Below are 26362 nucleotides of genomic sequence, written 5' to 3' on the forward strand. Positions count from 1 at the left end.
GTCCCAAAAGCATTTTGCCCCTTCCCTCCTGGGGGCCTGGGCCCCACATCTGCAGAGGTAAGAAAGTGGGGCAGCCCCCTGGGCTCAGCATCCACATTCCCAGAGCTGCCTGCCACCCCCAGGGCTGGGGCCCCGGGAGTGCTCCTGGTCCAGCCCCACTGTGGGCCTCCTCCCAGACAGTCCTCAGACCTGGCTGGGCCTCGCTCTTTCCTGGGGAGGAATGGTTTCCTCCTTCGCTTTTTGCAAACAACACTGGCAGCTGCCCCTGCAGCCACGGGACAGCAGCAATCCTGGGGCACCTGTGGACACCAAACCACGTAAAGCGTAGCTGGATTTGCACATCCACGTGTTAAGAGTTTGATTCAGGTACATTTTTGGCATTTTCTAGAGCAACATTTACTCTGACAAAATTCAAACCACAATTTAAAATAGTTCCTAAGTGTGATGAGTATGGAAAGCCAGTGAGCTTCCCAAACCATCAGTAGTTGAAGAGTGAGTCCCTACAATAATATACAAGCATCACTTCAACTTCATTTTTTTGGGAGGGGGGGCTAAAACATGACATTTCACCCTAAATTAACTTCAGTATGCATAACTAAAAAAAAAGGTAATTTCCTTCTTAACCGTGGGTATAATTATCACCAAACAAAATTAATTCCTTACTTTGTAATTAGTGCAGATGCACCAGTCATCTTCCGACTCATGTTTGCACGACACACCTTTCACCGTCCTTTCACAGTTGGCGTGTCTGTGTCCTTAGGTTTGTGATCTTTTTTCAACAGCATATAGTCAGACTGGATATATTTTAGTCAGCCTGAAAGTCTTTTTGTTTTTGACTGGACCTTCTATCCACTTAGATTTAATGTAAGTACTGATGTATTTGGAATTAAATATTAATTACATATTATTTATATGTTAAAGTTTATATTTACTATGAGTACTGATATATGTGGGATTTTATATTGTTTGAAATTGTATTATATATCTAGTCTTTTTTTCCCTAGTTATTTCTATTTCTATGTCATTTTCTTCTTTTGGATTGATTGTATATTTTTCAATTTTTATTCTATTCCCCCATTAGTCTGGAAGTTATACAACATTCTACTCCAATTGGTTGCTTTAGAGATTGAAATGTGTGTCATTTGTTTATCAAAGGCTATTATGACTTAAGCACATTTGCCTTTTTCCTAGACAGTGCAAAGATCTTAGAATATTTTAAACTGTAAACACTTCTCAATTTACATGCTATTATTATATTTTAATTCTGTTATTCCACAATTGATTATTATTGCTTTTCATACAGTCAGTAGATGGTAGGATTTATCCAAGTTCATATTCACCCTTTTTCTTCCTCTTCAATTCTTCCTGCATCTCTGAGCTTCCAATTAAGGTTGTTTGTTATGCATTCATCTTTTAGTTTTGTTATTTATTAGTCTGTTGGTTGTGAGTTGTTTCAGTTTTTGATATTTGGAAATATTTCTTACCTTCAGTTTTGAGTGATATTTTTAACTTTTAACTTAAAAATAATTTTCGAATTATAAAAAGTTACAAAAATAGAACAGAGACGCCATACACTCATCAAGTTTCCTCTAAAGTAAACATGTTATGTATCTGTAGCCATAATAAAATTATAAAACTCAGGAAATGATGACATTAAACTATCAACCAGTTTACACACCTGTTCAAATCCCATCAGTTTTCTGGACCAAGCCAGTCCAGAATCATGCATTGCATTTACTTGTCAGTAGCAGAGGGTGTAATGTCTCTCTCTCTTCTTTACTGCGGTACAGTGCCTTAGTCTTTAAGACCTTGACAGTTTTAAAGAGTTCTGGCCAGTTATTCTGTAGAACTTCCCTCAGTTTTGGTTTGTCTGGTGTCTTTTGCAGTTAAGTTAAGGCTGTGCATTTTTAGCGAGAACCCAGAGAAGTGGTACTATGGCCTTCTCAGTGCATCACACCAGGATGCACGTGTCTGTTAAATCTCATTACCGGTGATGTTAACTTTGACCACTAGGTGAAAGTGCTATTTTTCATTTTTCTTCATTTATAAAGTTACTAATTTTCCCATTGTAAGTAACAGGTATTGTGTAGGAGATACTTTGAGACTATTGGTATTTGTTATTTAATGCTGTGTAACTACCGCCCCTGCGCATCCCCCTTCCCCAAATTAGCAGCAGTAAAATAATAATTTATCATCTCACATTTTCCTTGGCCAGGAATTTGGGAGCAGCCCAACCAGACGGTCTTGTCTTGGGGTCACTCAAGCAGAGGCCACAGTCAGCATGTCCCCCAGGGCCACAGTACCCTGATGGGCGGGAGGGCCCCTTCTGAGCTGGCTGCCTCTCGGGCTGTTGGCCGGACCGGGGCAGGATCTCGGGCCCTCACCACGTGACCCCCCCAGAGGGCTCCGTCCTGCCCGGGCCGCAAGCAAGGGCCACAGAACCTCTGCCTGATCCTGGCAGCTGTCGTTCGGCAGCATCCTCCCGGGTTCAGGTGGCCTGGCCAGGGGCGGCGGGGGTCTCCTCCGTGCAGCCTTTCCTGTGGAAGGTGCCACGTTGAAGGTGGAATGGTTTTCCCAGCCTGTGTGTTGCTCAGGGTGCATCCGAGGGCAGAAACCACACAGTAATTTGTACAGGAAAAGTTTGGTGTAAAGAATTATTAGCAGGAATGATGGGGAACTGGCAAATAAGAGCGAGCTGAAGAAGACAGGAGCAGTTGGTAGAGGCTGCAGTCTCCCCACCGGGCAGAGCTGGGGCCCCTCCCAGGGTGAACTCCAGGCCTTGTCAGAGGGGATGTGGCCTTGGCTCACCGGAGGCAGGCAAGTCTGCGCAGGTGCCTCGCCAAAGGGACTGGCTTGGAATCCATCTGTGCTGGGGGAAGCTGCCAGAAAAGGGGAGCAGCCCCATCTCAGAGCCCACTGGCTGCAGAGGCCATGCAGGAGGAGCGCCTGGCTGGCAGCTCTCTTGGGAAACTGCTTGAGAGAAGGAGGCTGAGGGGCACTCCAGTGTCCGCTCCGTAGGGAAGGCCTGCGGGGAGGGTGTGTCTGGGACACGTGGCCCCAGCTGCCTCACCTGCTGGCTCTGCTGTGTCCCACAGAGCCAGGGGTGCCATGGTGCTTGTGTCTGCCCGCTGTCGGGGTGCCGGGAAGCTGTCCAAGCAGAGGTGCCCAGCCAGCAGCATTAATTAATACCAGATGAGCCAAATGACCGTTGTGGGGCCAAGTGTTTAATCCTGTAAAGGAGGAAAATATTCTTACTTTTCATCTAACCACCTACACTCGTTTGCTAAATTACAAAAGATAAGAGAGTCTTAGCATAGACTCTCAAAAACAGCCGAGGGTATTGATGGACACATTTAAAGTGCAGAATTGATTGGTTTTGAGGTGTGTCACCACCTGTGTGGACACCACCACTGGTCACATTTCCACCACCCTCAAGTGTCCGTTCCCATTTGTGACCCATCATTCCTCTGCCCTGTTCCTAGGCAACCCCTGACCTGCCCAGAGCAATTTTAATTGGGTAAAACAACCTTAAAATGTATATATAGGAGCATCAGTGTCTAAGAGAAGAGCCAAGAAAGGCTGCTGGTGAGGAGTGATGTGGTGCGGGAGACTTGCTCCGCCACCGCAGGTGAGTGAGTGCGGTGCTGGTGTGGAAGTGGGCAGCTGGATGCTAGGAAGACCAGGGGGCCAGGAATGCAGCCCCTCACTAGGAATGGGGATTGAAGACCCGACTGTGCAGCAGTTCTATTCAGTGAAAAAGGATCCTGACATACAACTGCGTGTTCTGTCAAACCGGGGCTGCCATGCGCGAATACTTACGTTAGCATAGCTTGGGCCCGAGTCAGGCTTTCACAGGTGCGGGAGAGGAAGAGGGTGGCTAACAGAGGATGCAGCGCCTGGGAAGGATGTGGGATGATAAACAGGCTGGTTTGGGGTCTGGCAGAGAGGCCTGTGTCCTATTCCCCAGAACCTGAGTATGCTAGGCGACCTGGCAAAGAGAAGGTAGCATATGAATTAAGTTTAGTCAGGTGACCTTGAGATGAGATTATCCTGGGTTATCTAGAGGGGCTTTCTAAGAGGAGGAGGCGGCAGAAGGGGGAGAACCAGGGAGATGGCAGTGTGAGGACATCTCGACATGCTGTTTGATCTGTAAATATTTCAACATGTATCTCTGAAACACAAGGACTTTCAAGAAACAATCACTATGCTATTATCACACCTAAGGATTACTTGAAATAATCAAATATTTGGTTGGTATTCAAATTTCTAGTCATAGAGGTCCAAATAAGTGTCACCATTGGAATTGATTAACATATCTCTTAAATCTCTTTAATTCATTTAAGTCTTCTGATATCTGAAACTTACCTGAAATACATAAAATAAGCATCAATAGATAAAAAGATGCTAAATGGACAGAAATGTGATAAAATGCTGTAAAATGTTCATTGTATAATCAAAAGGGTGTATCAGTGTTTACCATGAAGTTCTTTCAACTCTATTGTTTTGAAATGTTTTATAATAAAATGTTGGAGGTTAATAGATACTAACTAGAATAGATTAAAAACATCAAACTTGAAATATGATGAAGACCTTGAATCTAATTGCTGATCTTCTGGAAAACCAGAAGACAGAGAAATGTGGTAAATGCCACCAAAAGATTCAATCAGAAAAATCTAGACTATGGAAAATTTACACGGTAAGCAGCCAGTTTCTTCAAAATAAATTGCATGAAAAAGAAAATTCATGGAATTCAGCTAAATATTCATAGAAGAGAGAAAAATGAAGCATGAAAAAATATGATTAATCAACAAGAAGGCAGAAAGAGGAAAAGGGAACAAAGAACATTTAGGACAAATAGAAACAAATTGCATTATAACAGATTAAAGCCCAACCAGTTTACTAACTACACTAAATATAAATGAAAGAAAAACTACATTGGAAAGGTAGAGATTGTCAGACCTGATAAAAAAGCAGGATTCATTGATATACTGTTTACAGGAGACATAGTTTTAATATAAAGACAGAGTCAGGTTGAGTTAACTGAAAGAAAAAATACACCATGAAAATACTATAGGAAAGCTGCCATGTCCATATTAATACCAGATTACCAGACATAAAGAAGTGTTAACAGAGAAATGATGAGGATACATTTTATAATGATAAAGGGCACTACAAAAAGATATAACAATCCTAAATGTGGATGTACCTGATAATTGCTACAGAATATATGACACAAAACCCAACAGAATTATAGGGAGACATTTCCACATCCAGTTATAGTTAGAGATCTTAGAAATCCTCTTCTTATAACTGATATAACCAGAGGTCAAAAAAATTAGTAAAGATAAAAATAATTTTCATAATCCTATAGACCAACTTAATCTGTTCATCATTTACAAAGTACTACACTTAGCAATTGCTAAATGCATTTCTTTTTAAGTGCATATGGAATAGTTACTGAGCTGGCCTTAGAATAAAATAATATTTCTGGACCCGAATAGAGTTAATTTAAAAATACATAGAAAATTCCCAGATATTTGAAATCTAAGTAACATACTTTTATTTTATTTTTTTTCTTTAAAACAGATTTATTGAGGTATAATTCACACAGCATACAATTTACCTACTTAAAGTAGGGAATTCATTGGATTTTTTTTGTTATCATTAATGTACAAGTACATGAGCAACATTGTGGTTACTAGACTCCCCCTTTTATCAAGTTCCCCCCACATACCCCATTACAGTCACTGTCCATCAGCGTAGTAAGAGGCTATAGAATCACTACTTGTCTTCTCTGTGTTGTACTGCCTTCCCTGTGCCCCCACCTACATTATGTGTGCTAATTGTAATGCCCCTTTTCCCCACTTCTCCCTCCCTTCCCACCCGTCCTCCCCAGTCCCTTTCCTTTGGTAACTGTTAGTCCATTCTTGGGTTCTGTGAGTCTGCTGCTGTTGTGTTCCTTCAGTTTTTTCTTTGTTCTTATACTCCACAGATGAGTGAAATCATTTGATACTTGTCTTTCTCTGCCTGGTTTATTTCACTGATCATAATACCCTCTAGCTCCATCCATGTGGTTGCAAAAGGTAGGATTTGTTTTCTTCTTATGGCTGAATAATATTCCATTGTGTATATGTACCACCTCTTCTTTATCCATTTGTCTACTGATGGACACTTAGGTTGCTTCCATTTCTTGGCTATAGTAAATAGTGCTGTGATAAACATAGGGGTGCATATGTCTTTTAAACTGGGCTCCTGCATTCTTAGGGTAAATTCCTAGGAGTGGAATTCCTGGAATTCACTTTCCAGACTGCAGGCTGCTCTCACTGGCCATGCCTGGGTCATGGGGCTGAGCCCCTTGGCGAACCAAACAGATGACGGTCCCAAGCAGCCCAAGGGCAGGGCCTTGGGAACTATTCCCTGCTGTGCGCCCAAGACAGCAGACATCTCCAGGTGACTTTTCAGGTCCACACACGGCCGCAGAGGTTCCCTGGTGAGGGGAACCCCAACAGTGGACATCCCCAGCACAATGGGACTGCCAGTCAGAGGTGACTGTTTCCCTTTGTTCACCTATGCGTGGCGGCCACAACAGGTCACCCTCCCACACAGAATGGGAAGCTGCGCTCCGTGCGTCTCTTCTGGAAAATCAACAATTGAACTCCACTGCTAGATGGTATTTCTAGTTTTAGTTTTTTGCGGAACCTCTATATAGCTTTCCACAATGGTTGAACTAATTTGCATTCCCACCAGCAGTGTAGGAGGGTTCCCCTTTCTCTGCATCCTCGCCAACATTTGTTGTTGCTTGTCTTTTGATGCTGGCCATCCTAACTGGTGTGAGGTGATATCTCATTGTGGTTTTAATTTAATTTCCCTGATAATTAGCGATGTGGAGCATCTTTTCCTGTGCCTGTTGGCCATCTGAATTTATTCTTTGGTGAAGTGTCTTTTCAGATCCTCTACCCATTTTTTAATTGGATTATTTGCTTTTTGTTTGTTGAGGTGCATGAACTCTTAATATAATTTGGATGTCAACCCCTTATTGGATATCTCATTTATGAATATATTCTCCCATACTGTAGGATGCCATTTTGTTCTATTGACGGTGTCCTTTGCTGTACAGGAGCTTTTCAGCTTGCTATAGTCCCACTTGTTCATTTTTGCTTTTGTTTCCCTTGCCCGGGGAGGTATGTTCATGAGGAAGTTGCTCATGTTTATATCCAAGAGATTTTTGCCTGTTTTTTTCCTAAGAGTTTTATGGTTTCATGACTTACATTCAGGTCTTTGATCCATTTCGAATTTACTTTTGTGTATGGGGTTAGACAGTGATCCAGTTTCATTGTCTTACATGTAGCTTTCAAGTTTTGCCAACACCAGCTGTTGAACAGGCTGTCATTTCCCCATTGTATGTCCATGGCTCCTTTATCGTGTATTAATTGACCATATATGTTTGGGTTAGTATTTGGACTCTCTATTCTGTTCCCTGGTCTATGGGTCTGTTCTTGTGCCAGTACCAAATTGTCTTGATTACTGTGGCTTTGTAGTAGAGCTTGAAGATGGGGAGTGAGATCCCCCCCACTTTACTCTTCCTTCTCAGGATTGCTTTGGCTATTCGGGGTCTTTTATGGTTCCATATGAACTTAAGAACTATTTGTTCCAGTTTGTTGAAGAATGCTGTTGGTATTTTGATAGGGATTGCATTGAATCTGTAGATTACTTTATGCAGGATGGCCATTTTGACAATATTAATTCTTCCTACCCAAGAGCATGGGATGAATTTCCATTTGTTAGTGTCCTCCTTAATTTCTCTTAAGAGTGTCTTGTAGTTTTCAGGGTATAGGTCTTTCACTTCCTTGGTTAGGTTTATTCCTAGGTATTTTATTCTTTTTTATGCTGTTGTGAATGGAATTGTTTTCCTGATTTCTCTTTCTGCTAGTTCATTATTAGTATATAGGACTGCAACAGATTTCTGTATATTAATTTTGTATCCCACAACTTTCCTGAATTCAGATATTAGTTCTAGTAGTTTTAGAGTGGAGTTTTTAGGGTTTTTTATGTACAATATCATGTCATCTGCAAACAGTGACAGTTTACCTTCTTCCTTAACAATCTGGATACCTTTTATTTATTTGTTTTGTCTGATTGCTGTGGTTAGGACCTCCACTACTATGTTGAATAATAGTGGGGAGAGTGGGCATCCCTGTCTTGTTCCCAATCTTGGGTAAAAAGCTTTCAGCTTCTCGCTGCTAAGTAACATATTTTTAAATAACCTATGGACCAAAGAAAAGTCACAAGAGCAATTAGAAACTATTTTAGAAATACTTTTTGAAGAATTAAAAAATTGGAAATTCAGTTAAAGTAGTACATAGAAGGGAACTTTTGGCTTTAAATACATACACTAAATAAGAAGAAAGTTCAACATCAATGGTCCATAAAGTTAAAAATGAAGAAAAAAATTAAACCCTCAAAAGTAGAAGGAAAGCAATAATACTAATAATTAGTAAAATAAACAATGGAGATACTATAGAGAAAATCAGTAAAATAAAAATTTGGCTCTTTGGCAAGATGAATGAAATTCACAAATGTCTCAATGGCCTGAAGGGAAGACAAATTATTAATACCAGAAATAAAAGACAGGCATCACTATAGATTTAAAAGACATGGAAAGGGTAAGGAAATAATATGAATAGCTTTCTGCTAATAAATTCAACAAGCCAGTTAAACTGGCCAAATTCTTGTAAGATACCAATTTATAATACGGTCACAAGAAAAAGTAGAAAAGCTGAATTGCCCTGAATTTGTTATTAAAAACCTGTCCCCTCACCCCCACCACACACACACAAATAAAACCAAAAACCGAAAAAAAACCTCAAGGCCTAGAGCGCTCACTGTTCAAGTCTACTAAATATTTAAGAAATAAATAATCCTCAAAAAAACACTTATTTTTATAGAAATGCCATTTTTATAGAAATGTTACAGAATATCCAAAACAATTTTGAAAAGGAAGAATAAAGTTGGAGAAATTGTACTACTTGATTTCAAGACTTATCATAAATATATAGCTCTTACTATAAACATATAGCACCTTCCTGTATGTATTGACAAAGAGGTAGACATTGGCATGGAGTATAGATACACTCCAGAAATGGATCCACACGAAGGTGGTCGATTAATTTTCCACAAAGGTGCCAAGGTAATTCAATAGCAGAAAAGATAATCTGTCCCGCAAAAGGTGCTCAAATAACTGGATATCCATATGGAAAATATGAACCTCAACCTTTATCTCACACCATGTAAAAGAGTTCACATGAAATGGATCCTTGACCTCAATATGAGGGCCAAAACTATAAAATTTACAGAAAAGAAAGCACAGAAGAAAAACCTCTGGGAGATAAGCTTTACAACTCTGTAATTGTAAGACAAAACAACCCAATCAAAAAGGGAAAAGATACTAGAACATAGACTTCACAAAGGAAACAAAAAGCCCATAAAAGAGTATTTAATATTCATCAGCAATATGCAAGTTAAAGCCACAATGAGATACTCCTATGCCCTAGGAGAATGGCTAAAATTAAAGACTGACAACACCAAATGTTGTTGAGGTTTTGGAGTCACCACAACCCATTGTCATGGGAGCATATAAAGGTACAATCACCTTGGAAAAGTATTTGGCAGTTTTGTATCAAGTTAAACAGGCCCCTGCCCTCTGATCAAGCAATTCCACTTCCAGACATTTATCACAAGAAATAAAAACATATAAACATATGTCCACTATAACAGTTGTATGGTTGTCTTCATAATAACAGCATTATTCTTACTAGCTGATCATTGAAAACAAACAACCACATTTCCATCTCTAGGAGAGTGGATTAAGAAATTGTGACATATTTGAATAATGGACAGAAAAAACAAACTCCTGGGGTATGAAACTGAATGAATCTTAAAAGCATTATTGGTTCTATAATGAAGTTCTAGAACATAACAGATGAGCCTATGCTGATAGAAACCACAAAGAGGTTGTCTGTGGTGCTGGTACACGGGAAGACAAAGGACATGGTAAACTTGCCTTGATGATGGGAATGTTCTGTGTTATGATGGGGGTGATCACACAGGTGATCAAAACTCAGTTTGTCAGAACTCACTGAATGGTATACTTAAGATATCTGTGCATCCCATATACATAAATTTCACCTTATAAAACAACAGGTAAGGAAAAGAGAAGGGGTTATATCTCAGATGTCTAATCCTTGGTAGGACTACTTTGAGATGCAAGAGGCACCAAACCATGTTTTTCAAAAATTGATACTTTTTTTTCTCTTTGCGTTTGGTAGGATATATAATGATGTAAATAATGATGTAATTTGAAAAAACTGATACAAAAAAATTCTACAGCAATTGCAGGAGGAAGCACAAGTTAATTTGAGAAAGGATCCAGGGCTCTGTGTAGTTTCTGAGAAAGATTTGACAGGGTCAGAGGTCTACAGTGAACCACATCACATTTGCTCCGACTTCAGACGCATGATGAGGGGACGGGTCTTTCACTTCCCTACACTTGTTACGGAACTATCTGCCACAACAAACGTAAAGCTCCTCTGTCTAAACTAGCCCTCCCTCCTTTTTTCTGCACACGCTTCTCTCTGCAGTGGGGTGAGGAGCCCTAAGTGCCTTAAGCTCAGATGAAAGTTAGAGGTGCACTCTCTCCTGGGTGCCGGGTGCTGGCGTGGATGCTGTGGAGAGCCTCTCTGAGGATTCTCCTCTGGGAGAGGGAAACAGACACTTCTGGCCAAAAACTAGACCTCAGTGTGGAAAGGGTGGGGGACCCTGGCATTCCTGGGCGGGAGCCAGTGCTGGGAGCTCTGAAAGCCCAGAGGTTTTTACACTCAGCCAGCCCTCCTTGTTGGACTTAGACACCATCAGTTCAGACGGCAGTTCTGGCCCTGCTGTCCTCATACATACAGTGGAAGGTTTAAGCACAGGCCAGTTATGCATCGCTAAGGGCGCATCCTGCTGGATGTGATGGCCTTTCCTGGAAGTAGGCACTCCTGTGGGTTGGTACCCATGTACTGCTGTGGCCAGAACTAAGACATGGAGTCTCAGTTCCTGCTCACACACCATCCTCCTGGGCTGAGATCTTCGTGTTACCATTTCACAGGGGAGCGGAGCAGAGATACTGTAGCCCCTGAAGACGCACTCAGAAGTTCCTGCAGGAGAGCCCTGGGCTATTGCCAAAGGTGGGAGAATAATATAAAAGGGAAAATAGTGCCCTCTGGCTGCGAGGACAGGCGGGCACCCATGCAGGAAGGTGCTCAGGAAACCAAGACCAGCTTCTCAAGCTGGCATTTGCAATTTTCATGGCCCTCTGGGCTGCGTGTCCTGTTGTGCATTTCAGAGAGAAAGGAAGAGAATGGAATAGGTTTGGACCCAGCAAATCCCAGGGCCACTGTTTCTTCAACCATTATGATGCAGGGGCTCCAGCGGTATTTTGAATTTCAAAGGTGTGAGGTGGTGGGAGCAGCGGGGGAGGGGCCTTCCCGCCATGGAGCTCAAGCAAAAAGGCTACGGCAGCTTCATGGGAGAAGGCCATGTTCCGGGATGCACTGTCCTTAGCTGCTGTTTTTAACATTGCCTCTGGTTCACCCACACTTTATCTTACTAACCTTCAAACCATTCCAGGGAGGTGAGGAGGATTACCCTCATTTCACAGATGAGAAGCCCAGGGTGATCCCGCGGCTCGTCCTAGAACACACAGCCAGGGAGGGAGGCCCGTGGCGCGTGCCCTGCGCTGCCCTGCCCGGAGAGCAGGCGGATGCTGCCCTGTGAGACCATTGATCTTGAGGAAGTTCCCAACTACTTCAGCGTGGAAAGCTTCCAGACGGCTTCTCCACAGGGCAATGAGGCAGGAAATTTACGACTTGGCCTGATGAATGGGCCAGGCAGTTAAAGAGTTCTTTGCCAAGCTATGAGCATAAGTTAAAGGAACCGAGGCGGGAGGAAAGGCCCCATAACTCACATCCTCAAAGGGTTCTTAGAACAAGAGACACGCTGGATCTCTCAAAACATCTCCACGCCTCATGCCTGAAAAAAGACCAGTGTGTTTCTGGGTCTGTCAGTAAAAGAACAAGGAGCCTGGGTGCATAGACAAGGCCGAGAGAGTGTGGGAAATGCTTGCAGGTCGTACATTTGGGGCTGATGTCTCCTTGCTTGTGTTCTCAATCTCATGAGCTTGGTATTTATTTAACCACGTTCTCACTCTCAGGCATCTCCCCAGCCTTGTAAATGTCATCCTCTTAGTCAAGTCATTTTTCATTGCACAGAAGAGGCTGTAGAAACGGTGCCATAGAAGACGGCGCGGAGAAAGTCCTGAAAGGGGTGTGTGAGATGGAGTTTGACTTGCAGCCCTGTTACTGTGGGCGGTGTGTTTTTAGGAATGTCACTAAAGGGGAGCAAACGATGCCACCCCAAAATGGGCCTCTTGAGCTCATAGATTGTTTTGGGCTGGCTGATGAGAAGCAGAGCCACAGGCGGAGCTCTGAACACGGTGCGGAAGCTGCCCTGTAGGAAGGGGCGTTTGCAGGCCGTGCAAGGGGAATCTCCATCGGGAAGGGCTTCTCCCTCTGCATCAGGAAGAGGAGATGTCCAAATGTCTGGGCACTGTTCCCAGTGGAGAAGGCAGGGCTTAAACCTGGTACCAGCCTGACTCTGTTTACTGTGCTTGCCCTGCTCACCTCCAGTCCGGTAACTGCCTCCCTGCCGCCACCCTCTTCTGTCTTTAGCTGAAGATGGTATTTAAGGTGATGGCTTTTGCCATTTGGGAGAGTTACTCCATTTTTCCGGGTCTCCCTCATATATACAGGAGACATATGTGTTATTAAACTTTTGTTTGTTTTACAGGGAAGACGGGAAAACTTTTCCACTCCTATGGTTTTGGCAACCGGATGGTCCTTCCCTGGCTGGACCCTGCCGTCTCCGGGGCTGCTGGAGCTGAGACCTGGGGACCTTGGACAAAAAGCAGGCAGAAGGTCAGAATTCTTAGCATGTCAGTTTCCTGAATCTCTGCCTGGGTCCCATGGAAGCAACAGTGGTGAGAGCCCTTTCCCACCTTTTTCTAAATTTAGATGAGCAGAAGAAAATATCTGTGAACTAGTCCCTTGGATATAGCGATTCTGGTAAAGATTTGTTTTGAGCACCTTTGGTTTTTATTGATCCTTTTCCTCCCAGAGATGGTCGCTGTTTGTCTTTGTCTTTGCCTGTTATGTCACCTGTTACAGGAGGGAAACCACAGGAAAGAACCCAGGACTGGCCCTGTGCGCCTGTGGTTCGAGCCGGCTGCATGGACTGGAGGGTTCGCGGTTCTCACCAGACAGGCATCTGTTAGACGACTCTGAGGTGGGCTCATGTGCACATGAGCTGAAGCTGTTACTAAGAGATGTCTTGGAAGAAAACCTGCAAAGCTGGGGGGCATGGGTCAAGCACTTAAAAACTTTTGTTAGAGTGCTTGCATCTTAACCCGAGGCCCCTGTGTTAGGGTGAGTTGGTCACAGAACGGGTCAGATGGACACGAGGTCACCCACACGCCTCAAGAAAATTTCTGTGCAACAAGGTACTATGTAGAACTCTAGAAATCCCCAACTCAGGGTGCATGCCTTTTAGGGATGTTAAAAAGAGAATCATAGGCCCAATAGGTGGTCATTTCTGCTAGGCTGAGTCACCTAACCTAATCGCCACTTCAACCTCCCCCAGAAATGTAGTCAGTCAGGAATTTTCTAGTCAGCATTGATAAGTTAATGTCACATGTGCTCTCACCATCCACCAAACGAAGATGCAATAATCCACCTGATACGACGCTTTTGCCCCCACATGAAACTGACCTCACCAGAAAAAATCCTTCTCTCTGTTTGTGATGTCCTTGTGTTACCAAACTGACATGAGTTCACTTCTTGGTGAGTTGAAATCAAAGACCTTCCCCAGAAGTAGTTGTCACACAGAGTAAATTTATTTGCAGCAAATAAGGAGACCCAGGGGATTGCCCCTCCAACCCATGATTCCACGAGCAAGTGAGGGTTGGTTCATGTATGGGGGTCGGGGATGAGTATTCAGGCAGGGAAGCTTTGTCCCTACAGGCAGAGGCAGGTGACGTCAGCGCAGGTGCATGACCGGATCATTATTCTGCACACATCGTGTGTGCTGGTTCGCGTTGTAGCTGCCCCCTGGCGGGGATTTACTGATGGGGAAGGGATAGCTCGCGAGCCCTTCTTTGGTTCATCTACGCAGGCATTGCTCCTGTGGTGTGGTCCAAACTGGTTTAGAGCAGTGAGCGATTGATTACATCTCTTCCTAGAACTTGACTGAAAAACAACTTTGCCAAAACATCAGGTGCTTTGGAAACTTTAGGATTTTGAAATAGAAACAGGTCAAAGCAAACACTTTGGACCTGCTCAGAGCATTAGCCAGTGACACTTGTCCTGCCTTTAAAAACCTCTTCCCTTCAGCAGCCCTTTGGAGCATCTCTCTACTTGCCAGAGAGGATGCTTCCTAATTCAAGAATTGCTCAATAAAGCCACTTAGTTTGGCCCTGAGAGATCCCAGGCTTAGCTGAACTGTGAGTGTGCATATAAGGAAAACTGGGTGGAGTGTGCATAACAGGAAAACCTCAGGTGAGAATATTCTCTCTGGTCTTTGGCAACTGGACAATGCACGTGCCATCATGCAACTGGTGGACAGCCAGTAGGATGAGGCTGTGGATACAAAGGCAGAGGGGGTCATGGGAACCTCTAATTGATCAGAAGTACAGGTAACATCCTGGAAGGGCAGCAGGCATCAGTATTCTCTTTGTCCAACTGGGCCAGCTCTCTGGGAAGCTTGTCGTGGTGGTCCTGATTTGCAAGAGACCTTTGTCCGGTCAGTGCTGGAAGAGTCCCCTTCCGGTCGTGCCTGCCTCGTGTCACAGATGAGTGGGTCTGTGAGTGGAGCCATCCCGTTCTCGTGAGAAATCAGACACAGAATTTGCACTCCACCATTCCTGCTGCCTGTGATGATGAAGTCTTTGTTTTCTTAGGCTACCGGGATGTGAGCTTTCTGGGTGTCATGAGGGCTGCATCCTTTTCACCCTCCTTTGGGGACACCTCTTGCATCCATGACTGAGCCATAAAAAGGCTTATTGGTTTGAGTAGCTGTTTGAGATTAAAATATGATCCCAATTGTAAGTGGCCAGACAAGGGATTCTTTGAATTGCACAAACTTCTATATTTGAAAATTTTTTGAGGGAGCTCTGCTCCTGTAAACAATTGTCTTACTGGTACCAATGGAAAGACCGTAGTAAAAACGGCCATGAGGAAGTGTAACGGTGAGCCTTACAGACCCCCTTAATAAGATGGAAGAACAGAAATTAGACTTGGATTGAAAATGAGAGTCCACATCTAACAGATTCCCCTTCTCCACCCTCTTATGCAGACTTTGTCCCCAGTCCTCTGTCCCCATTTCTAACCCTCCAGAGATCTTTTGGATCTCTGGGCCCCACTCAAAATCCAGCCCCATCACCTCAGCAAATTCCCTCAGATCCCAAAACTCTTCCAGTTTCCCCAGAAAATGCCAGCTGCCTGTTTTCACATGCCTTTCTTTACAAAATTTATGGAGAGCACTCCAGCCTGATTTCGAGGCCAGGGATGTACAGATTACTCATGCAAATACTAAAAGCCAGGAAGTGAGTGTAGAAGCACATGAGAGATGGGCCATGGGGTTTGCTTTGCTGTCCCTTATGATTCCTCCTCCTTTCTAGGGCTTTAGACCTGCCTATAAAATGTTCTTTGTGGATGAATCCAGGACACTTACCACAAAGAAGTCATGCACCCTGGACAGCAGCAGACCTTTTAAATTGTAAAACCCGTCTGCTTCAGTTCCCAGAGAATCCTACCAAATTGAGAGGAGCTGGAAAGATCAGCGGTCTTCTATGACCCTACTCACAGGGACCTAGATTGGCTGCTAAGGGGCATTCTTCCAAGTCACAGTTATACTGTAGTGATCAGCAAGCCTCTCAGCCTTCTGCAGACTCCCCTGGTCTCCCGCCAGAGGAAACAAATGGCCAGAATCTCTCCGAGGCCATCCCAGGAAATGGCTCAACTGGAGAATGATATTCAAGACTTGATAAGAGCAACATTAGAGGCTTTCCCACTCAATGTAAATTGGTCCAAGGTTGGATCATACACTCAGAAAGGAGAGCATCTGAAGGTCTTCATTTAATGCTCTATACAGACTTTTAAAAGACCTAGTGCACAAAACCCTGAAGTTCAAGGACATAAAAAAAGAATCTTTTGATTTCTATCTTAGTTGGATATGTCCCTGAGATAAAGAAGTAAATTAAAGAAAATGTAGTTCAATGGGTGGATCAGCATTTTGATACCATTTAGGCTGCAATTCAATTCTTTGGGGAGCTGGAAATTGTCTTGCAAAGGTCTTTGTCTTGCAAAGCTCTGTAAAACCAGAAATATGGCTCTAGAAGCAATTCAGATGCCACCTATATTTACCAATCCCCAGACCTTGCCTATTCATCTCAAATGCATGTACATATTGGGAGGCTTGGAACACAGTTGTCCTGCATTTAGGGGAAAAAAGGAAACATTTAAATAACCCTAAACCTCTGAAAATAGGCAAATATGCCCCCGAGACCCCATCCTGGAGAAAACTTGGACACTTTCTCTGTGCCTTTGTGATGTAGATTTTCTACCACCACCCCCCCACCGGCTTCTCTAGGACCTAAGAGACACTCTATGAAATGCATACTGTAGGGAGGTCTTTGTCATCAGAAGAGAGTGAGAGAGAAAAAAAGGGAGTATTTAGAAATTGGGCTAATGAAAAATCTTGAATATCTTCTTTACAGAAATTAGTAGAAAACGTTTTAGTTGTCTAAGCAGGTAACTTTAATTTATTCCATCTGCCAGACTGACCTTCTACAAACTAGTGAAGTTTACATTATCATACCTGTCTTATGGTTAAAATTTTAAAACAAAAGCTATAAGATCTCTTTGTGTCTGTATGTTTGTGTGTGTCTATATATATATGTTACAGATGTGTGATTTTTTTTAAATTAATTAATTAATTAATTAATTATTTTAAATAATTATTTTTTATTGAAGGGTAGTTGACGCACAGTATTACATTACATTAGTTTCAAGTGTACAACACAGTGGTAAAACATTTATATACATAATTCTAGGTTCCAGCTATCACCCTACCAAGCTGTTACAATATCTTGACTATATTCCTTATGCTATACATTACATCCCGGTTACTTATTTATTTTACCATTGGAAGTCTGTCCTTTTTTTTTTTTTTGTGAGGGCATCTCTCATATTTATTGATCAAATGGTTGTTAACGACAATAAAATTCTGTATAGGGGAGTCAATGCTCAATGCACAATCATTAATCCACCCCAAGCCTAATTTTCGTCAGTCTCCAATCTTCTGAGGCATAACAAACAAGTTCTTACATGGAGAACAAATTCTTACATAATGAATAAGTTACATAGTGAACAGTACAAGGGCAGTCATCACAGAAACTTTCGGTTTTGCTCATGCATTATGAACTCTAAACAGTCAGTTCAAATATGAATACTCATTTGGTTTTTATACTTGATTTATATGTGGATACCACGTTTCTCTCTTTATTATTATTATTTTTAATAAAATGCTGAAGTGGTAGGTAGATACAAGATAAAGGTAGAAAACATAGTTTAGTGTTGTAAGAGAGCAAATGTAGATGATCAGGTGTGTGCCTGTAGACTATGTGTTAATCCAAGCTAGACCAGGGCAATAAAACATCCACGTATGCAGAAGATTTCTCTCAGAACAGGGGGGGTGAGGTTCTAAGCCTCACCTCTGTTGATCCCCAATTTCTCACCTGATGGCCCCCCTGCGACTGTGCCTGTCTTAGGTTGTTCCTCCCTTGAGGAATCTTACCCGTCTCTGGCTAACCAGTCATCTTCCGGGGCCATACAGGGAAATGTGAAGTTGGTAAGTGAGAGGGAAGCCTTATTGTTTGAAAAGGTTAGCTTTTTACTTCTTTGCATATTTATGCCCTGTGGCTTCTATGCCCAGCATTTGTCTTGAGGTATCTTTACCACTTGGAAGAATTATGATACTCAGTAAATTTGATATGAGGCACGAATTCTATTTAAGGGTTGTAATTAGGAAGGAAGAAGAAAAGCTATAGAAGTAGCAGGCGGAAGAAAACATGGGAAGATTGATTATTTCTTTGACATATCTTCTTGTAGAGTAACTTCAGCATGTATAGGTTTTAAGCTACTACTTAAATTGCGCACACACATTAACATAATAGGAGTATAGTTACATAACCAAAGCATATCTGTAATTACCAGCCATCTCCAGTGAAACCAAGAAAACCAGTTAGGCACCTTAGGCATTTGTGAAAACTTATCTATGATATGGTGGATATTGTCCAACTGAACTTGAACAGTCTGAGAGAAATCAGACAAATTAAAACAACCCATTCCTGGGGACTGTTCACATGCCATATGTTCTTTTAACAGTAAATAGTCTGTAGTTGTAAGATTTTGGAGTGCTACAATTTGCACTTCTCCTAATTCTTGACTGAGTTCCAACAGTATAGATCCAGTCAAATTTGTTGTTTTACTGTATGCACAGGCCAGCTTAGATATCTCCTTCCTCATTCCCATGGCAAGTCCAGGAACTGGTGGGATGAGTGCATCTACAGCTGTAGCAGTGCGTGGATCTTTGTTGGGGTTTTTTGATGATCATCTTCTGGCATGAGTCTTCCAGAGAGTGCAGATGTTGGAAGTTCTTTTTCATATCGTATCTTAGTTCATTTTCGGGGTAGCCCAATTAGGCTTTGATCCTCTGTATAAACACAAACAGACCCTTTGCCTACACTTTTATATGCCCTTTATACCCTTGTGTAGAACTCGTTGGAGGTTACCACACAGGAACTGCCTTTTTTTTTTTTTTTTTTTGCTTTGTTTTTGGTATCACTAATCTACACTTACATGACGAATATTATGTTTACTAGGCTCTCCCCTATATCAGGTCTCCCCTATAAACCCCTTTACAGTCACTGTCCATCAGCATAGCAAAATGTTGTAGAATCACTACTTGCCTTCTCTGTGTTGTACAGCCCTCCCTTTTCTCCTACCCCCCCATGCATGTTAATCTTAATACCCCCCTACTTCTCCCCCCCTTATCCCTCCCTACACACCCATCCTCCCCAGTCCCTTTCCCTTTGGTACCTGTTAGTCCATTCTTGAGTTCTGTGATTCTGCTGCTGTTTTGTTCCGTCAGTTTTTCCTTTGTTCTTATATTCCACAGATAAGTGAAATCATTTGGTATTTCTCTTTCCCTGCTTGGCTTGTTTCACTGAGCATAATACCCTCCAGCTCCATCCATGTTGCTGCAAATGGTTGGATTTGCCCTTTTCTTATGGCTGAGTAGTATTCCATTGTGTATATGTACCACATCTTCTTTATCTATTCATCTATTGATGGACATTTAGGTTGCTTCCAATTCTTGGCTATTGTAAATAGTGCTGCAATAAACATAGGGGTGCATCTGTCTTTCTCAAACTTGATTGCTGCGTTCTTAGGGTAAATTCCTAGGAGTGCAATTCCTGGGTCAAATGGTAAGTCTGTTTTGAGCATTTTGATGTACCTCCATACTGCTTTCCACAATGGTTGAACTAACTTACATTCCCACCAGATGTGTGATTTTTTAACCTCTGAATTGTATTGCCAAAATTAATTTGTAAAGAACTCTATGTAATTGGCTAAAAAACAAATAAATCCTTATATAAATTAAGGATTGGGTAATCTAAAACTCTCAGGTATACAGAAACTCACCCAAATGTTTTTCAAGTTCATGTGATCTGGGATAATCTTTGGTAAATAAAAGCCAGTTGGAGTTTTTCAGTTTAATTAAAATAGGTAAATCTTCAGAGTTATCAGCATTAAATATAATGCAGATAAACAGCTACCTGGGTTTACTAATCATTGTAAGATAAATTTTAGCCGAAATAAGCAGGTGAAGAGAGGCAACAAAGGGCCAGGTAGTTTATTTGAATGCCACCCCCGGGTGATGTTCCACCGTCTGGGTACTACAGGCCAGCGAAGTCACACCCGGTCAGGGAGGTGGGGGCTTATAAGGGATTAGGAGGGGGAGGAGTGGGCAAGCTGTCCTAGGGGGCGTGGAGAGGTATGATTGGCTAAAGGTGACATAATAGACAACTAGAAACTTTTTTCCTTCCGAGAGGGAGGAGGCTGACATCCGGGTCTTAGCACATCAGAAGGATGGAATTCAGGGAGAGCTGTCCCCTTTCCATGTAAGGCACAGACCTTGGGGTCTGGTATGTTCTCCCCCTATGGCATCTCTCTGTTCTGTTTGCATGTCCTTGTTTTTCCTTCCTCCAGCCTAACAATCATATTCATGTTATACTCTTACAAAATTTGTCAGCAAGAAAAGTAGCTTGGGGTGATAGCTGGCTTTGTCTGATGTCTCATCAAGTTTTCATGAGTAATCTAAACATAACTGTTAGGAGCAAATTATTTAGATAGATGTAAGTGGGATGAAAGTTTTTAGGCAAACATTTAGCAATAATTGTATTTTATGGTATGTGTATTTAAAAATAGTTTCCCAAATCTCTTTGGTAACTTGAAACTTTAAAGTTTTGCTAAGTTAAATTAAATGATGGAGAATTCATAGAATATCTAGATGGTTTACTGAATATAGGTTTATCTTCTTTTGGCTTCTTATTACAGGGGAAGTAAAGATATTTGAGTCTCTTATTAAACATGTCTTATGCCACATTGAAAGTTTGTACTATTAAGAAAAAGGCATCTGTTTTTTAGAAATTATGAAAGGTATGCATAAATTTGCTAAGCTAAAGAATGCTGGTGTAATAGCCCACAATTGCTTACTTCTTAGTTTCACTAGAAATTAAGGTTTCTAAGGTTTACTAATTCTAATTAATATGTGTAATTAACACTACTAGAAATAATGAAGGAAAACTGTATGCATGAAAAGTAAGATATGTTTTTGGGTAAGAAAAGGTATGAATTATGAAAATGTGTTTTTTGTTAAGGAAGAAGAAAGTAAAATTTTCCTGAAATAAAAATGGTATAGAAAGTTGGAAAGAGAGAGAATCTTACTTTGTGTGGTATAATTGGATAAAATTGAAGAAATTTATTACAAGGGTTATAAAATTACTCTTTAAAACCAGTAGCACACTTACGTGAAACTGAAACTTGATTTTCTTTTGTCTACTAAAAGAACCGCATTTTCTTGGTCTGCTCTTGTTAAGAGATTGTGAAAGGTTTTTTACTTTTTAAGTAATCTGCCTAGAAAGCAAAGATTTTGTTTTATCAAAATGATTTTCTGTGCTCTGTATCATCAGGCCTTTGATTACTTAGAAAAATTGAGTCTTCTCAATATTAAGAGCTAAGTTTTGCTCATGACAGTGTAACCTTCAGTATTTGCCTTTTGAAATATTTTATTGCCACTTTGGTCAAGTAGATAATTAAGTATTATTTCATAATCTGTGATATCTGTGGAAATGTTATTAATTTAGGTGTTCCAGAAATTATATGAAATTTCTAGAAATCTGGCATGTCCTCGAACGACATCATTCTCACTTGTAATTCTTATTAATTATTATTATCTTAAAATGTGTGTTACAGAAATAAAGGAATTTCCTTGTTAACTGCATTATAATGAACTCTCATCAGACTTTAACGAAGACCATTTTAAATTCTTTTGTCCTTTACAGTTATTTCTTTACTCTCATGTTTTTGCAAAAGGACTTCATCTTTAGTGAGATTCATGCAAAGAATTCTGAAAACAAGTTTCTTATAACTTTCAGATCATACCATTGAGTGGGCTATCTATGTCTTAGAGCAACATAGTAAAGTATATCTTTGTGAACAAAGATGAAATATTTATCTTTTTTTTCCTACCTGATCCCTCCAGATTTTGGAAACTTTTAGTGAATGTTCTTATTTTCATGTCAATACAGTTATTTGCATAAGTTCAATAAGAATCTGTTTTCCTTGTGATAGGACACAATTACCAAGGCTTTGACTGGATTGTCACATTTGAGAGAGATGTACATGGACACAGATATGACCAGACAGCTTTAAAGAACAAGGTTGACTTTATGGAGCCAATGAAACCCCGTGGGAAGATAGGTCTGGTGCCTTGATTGCATGGTTTTCAGCAGCCTTACTAATCAAGTACGGAAGGTTACTCAGGTGCAGGAACCTCAGAATATTTGGGGGCCTTGATAAGAGAAGAAAATTCACCCAAAGCCATAGGTATTGCAGGTGAGTCTGAAAATTTCTTCGCTTGGTTTCCTAGCCTTGAGAGGCTTTTAATAGTTCCACTTAAGGTTCTTTTTGAAAAGTTCTAGTAAAGCAGATTAGAAGAGTTTATATGGTCAATCGCTATTTTTGTTGCACCTGTGTAAATAATTAGGCCATGTTTATTGAAACTAGACTTATTTTGCAAACAAATTAGTTTAACTGTAATTATTTTTGGTAGAAATGGTAATAATACAGAGAAAAATTACATTTCAATAGAAACTATAATATACACTTTTGGATATTAGGTTCTAGTTGTCTTTGAGGTTCTGTTATTTAACTGTAATATGGACTGGACCTTGAATTCTTCTAATTTCCTCACATATTTGGCTACACATCTCCAAACTAACATTTCCAATTTTCTCCTACATTTTGACTTGGAATCACTAAGAACAAAAACTGCCCTTTACCCCAAAGTTCTGCATATTGAATGTGAACACTAACACTTTGATATTAACTTCAGCCAAATCCCCACAACAGCTCATGTTTAGACAATCTTCATACCTGTTGCTGTGCAGGGCACTCAGAAAGATCATGAGAGACATTTAAACTGCAAACCAGGAAAATCTGTCAAATTTCCTCTGCCTGCTCTCACTATCTGAAGATTCTTCCACCCTGACATCTAGAAATCTTGACTGGCGGCCCCCTGGACTCAAAACTGATTAAATAACTGATTTCCTGTATAATATAGGCCTCACTTTGGGAGCCCACCTGAAAGAACACCTCCTGAAATGAAACTTGACCTATCTTGGGACTGAGTGATGCGTTCAGTGAGTTGGAGCAGTCAGTTGAGCTTCTGGACTACTGTGAAACTTGTTTGAAGTTTCAAAGGTGGGACTGAAGGGGGACAAAATATACCAGTCCAAAATGGACCTCTTGGGCATATCGATTGTTTTGGGCTGGCTGATGAGAAGCAGAGCCACGGGCAGAGCTCTGAACACCGAGCGGAAGCTGCCCTGTAGGAAGGGGCATTTGCAGGCCGTGCAAGGGGAATCTCCTTCGGGAAGGGCTTCTCCCTCTGCACCAGGAAGAGGAGATGTCCAAATGTCTGGGCACTGTTCCCAGTGGAGAAGGCAGGGCTTAAACCTGGTACCAGCCTGACCCTGTTTACTGTGCTTGCCCTGCTCACCTCTGGTCTGGTAACTGCCTCCCTGCCCCCACCCTCCTTTGTCTGTAGCTGAAGATTGTATTTAAGGTGATGGCTTTTGCCATTTAGGAGAGTTACTACATTTTCCTGGGTCTCCCCCATGTATATGGAGACATACGTGTTATTAAACTTTTTGTTTGCTTTTCTCCTGTTAATTTGTTTTATATCAATTTGGTTATTAGAACTGCCAAGAACCTAGAAAAGAAGCAGAGAAAAATTTTGTCCCTGTATCACTTATTTCATCTCTCTTAGAGAAGATGAAATACATCTCAGTTTCCTCTTCTGTAAAATAAAGAGTTTGGACAAATTGTTCTATGGTTGGAAAGTTCTATGAATTTCTTACAAGCATGTCAACTCAATATTGCCATTATTCAGTATTTGGAAGTAATAATTCCTCTGCTGAACCCCCAGAGCCTTTTATCTTTGTGTTAAAAAATGACATTTATCACTTTTTATTTCAAGTTCTTGTTATTTATGAGCATTTATTTATTTTTTTCCCTCCCCAACTGGACTGTGAGTGCTTTTGGCTGGGTGTCTTTTTCACCCTTGTGTCCCCCACAACCCAGCATAGCACCTGGCACATGGCTGTCACCCAGGAACAGTCTAGCATAAATGAAAAATGAATGAATGAGTGAGGAAAGCCTCTGTTCACCATCTGTCCTTAGGTAGCATGACTTGATTTAGAGTTTTCCTACAAAAAGTACATTCTTTCTATTTGCTATAATTTAATATGTGTGTTTCAAAATGCAGAGTTAGAAATAAATCCCATTTTTACAAGAATCTATTATTTTAGAAGAATCTTACCAAAATGTTCCCTTACAGGGTCTCTTTCATACCAGACTTTAAATCAAACAACATGACTTCAAGTTTTCTGAAAGATGCTGTTCCACACATTTTATCTTGGTTGCTCTCTTCTCCTTGTCCCAAGTTGACAACATGGATTATCGTTCAGAATAATCCTCTTTTCACTGTGGACACAATATACTCACTGATACTGGGTCTGACACATTGGCTGGCTTTGGCCAGTGGAATGTTAGCAAATGTGATACAGATAGAGGTCTTAAATGTGTCTGTCTGGTTTTCTTTGCCTCCTGTGCTCCTGCCAGTTATTCATGAGAATATGGGGAAGAGACTGGAAGCCAAACTGCAGCCTTGATCAGCCAAATCACAACTGATCTGCAACACCATGACCGAACAAGATACCACATGTCGGGGTTGTTTGTTATGCAGCGTTATTATAGCCATAGCTGACCGTTACTTCCAATTTCCAATTTCATCCTTCTGTATGTTTACTTTCCCTGACAGTTCTTCACCATGTATGTCACTGTGCCTTTTGGGATAGAGATAGACAGGTACACTGCTTCTTTTTTTTTCATGGTGACAGGTCCATCAGGCAGGTGACTTCTTAATATGTAAGTTTGCATTTTCAAAACTGAGTTGAGTATCTCTGATTCCCTATGATTGCATCCATATTTAATTTGCTGTTCTTTATGTTTTAAAATAATTTGGAGCATAACCACTGGAAACTTTACATGATTCACCAACTTTTCTTTAAAAATGAACACATGTATCATATATTATATTTTATGGAAATGGTTCCAGATCTCTCCTCCTTACTAAATCAATGGCCAAAATAAACACTATATAGGACTAAAAAATTTAAAAATTAAACTTGGCTGAAAGGAATTCATTTATCTTTTTCAATTGAGGTGAAATTCACATAAAATCAACTGTTTTAAAGAAGGACATTAGTCTTAAACTACTCTAGTCATTGGTTGCCTGCTTCTCTTGTCTTAAACGTTAAGGTAAACCATAATTCAGCGTAATTAGATTCAGAGGGGGAAGGAAAAGGAGAAAAAGACAAGAGAAGTTAGAAGAAAAAGGAGAGAAGGTGGGACCAAGAGGAGAGAAGTCTGGAAAAGAGAGATGCCCCCACATGATCACTCTGGGGCTGCCTGTCAGCTCTCCTGGCCAGGCGGCCTAGCAAGGGCTCTGCACTGGTGCGGGCAGGGGTGCCGTGCTCCCCAGCACCCATCAGTTCAGTCAGGCTCTAATCACAGGTACTCTTGGAACTACTAGGGGAAAAATGGGACTAACAGACAACAGGGTGTTATTTATTTTTTCATTTCTGCTCTTTTGCCTTTGCGACTTCAGGTGGGTGATTAACACATTGAAAGTCCTTGACTTTGACCCAAGTCTCAAACATCTCTTTGCTCAGGTTTGGGGCGTTTTCCTAACTTGTGCGACTTCAGTGTGTTTGACTGGGATGTTTATGATCCCCCTCTCACACACATAACAGCTTTTCGTGATAATTCTACCATGTTATTAGCTTTTGTTCACTCTCATGATTGTAATGTGGGGTTTTCCAGAGGCTACGTGATGTGTGATATCACAACAAATTAAACGCAGGAGCAGACATGAGAGTCCAGCTGGCTTCTACTCAACCAGACACTCGAGGTATGCAAACATTTAAAATAATGCTGCCTTTGTCATGTTTTTCTTTTGGAAATGACTTATTTTTCATAAAAATTATGTACATTAATGTGTAATGGGTTTAATATTTTAGAGGTTTCTTGGTTCTAATGTGGGAAGTATTGGTAGCTATCGAAAGCTCTTTGGGGTCCTTCCAGGATGCCAAGACCAAAGGCCTGAGGACGGCTGCTCTCTGGTCAGTGTACCTACACCGTCCACTATACACCTGTGCTCACCCTTGTGGTAATAGAGGGAAGATTGCAGAAGGGGCCCCTGGGTGTTTGGTCTCTGCTCTGGGTGAGGGTCTGGTCAGATCTGCGCTGTGAGCCCTAAGACTTTCCAGGGCTCGGCCTTGAAGACCTGCCCTAGACTCCCT

At 41.4% G+C, this 26362-nt stretch overlaps 1 long non-coding RNA gene across 1 annotated transcript; it reads left to right on the forward strand.

Moving 5' to 3' along the window:
* Positions 1 to 12890: 12890 nt before the first annotated feature.
* LOC130682991 (uncharacterized) lies at positions 12891 to 23721 on the forward strand. Its single transcript, XR_008996522.1, has 4 exons — positions 12891 to 13075; positions 13263 to 13380; positions 22068 to 22331; positions 23059 to 23721. It is a non-coding gene; the product is annotated as an uncharacterized LOC130682991 (long non-coding RNA).
* Positions 23722 to 26362: the final 2641 nt, after the last annotated feature.

This window comes from Manis pentadactyla, chromosome 1, assembly GCF_030020395.1.
Source record: "Manis pentadactyla isolate mManPen7 chromosome 1, mManPen7.hap1, whole genome shotgun sequence".
Taxonomy (NCBI): Eukaryota; Metazoa; Chordata; class Mammalia; order Pholidota; family Manidae; genus Manis; species Manis pentadactyla.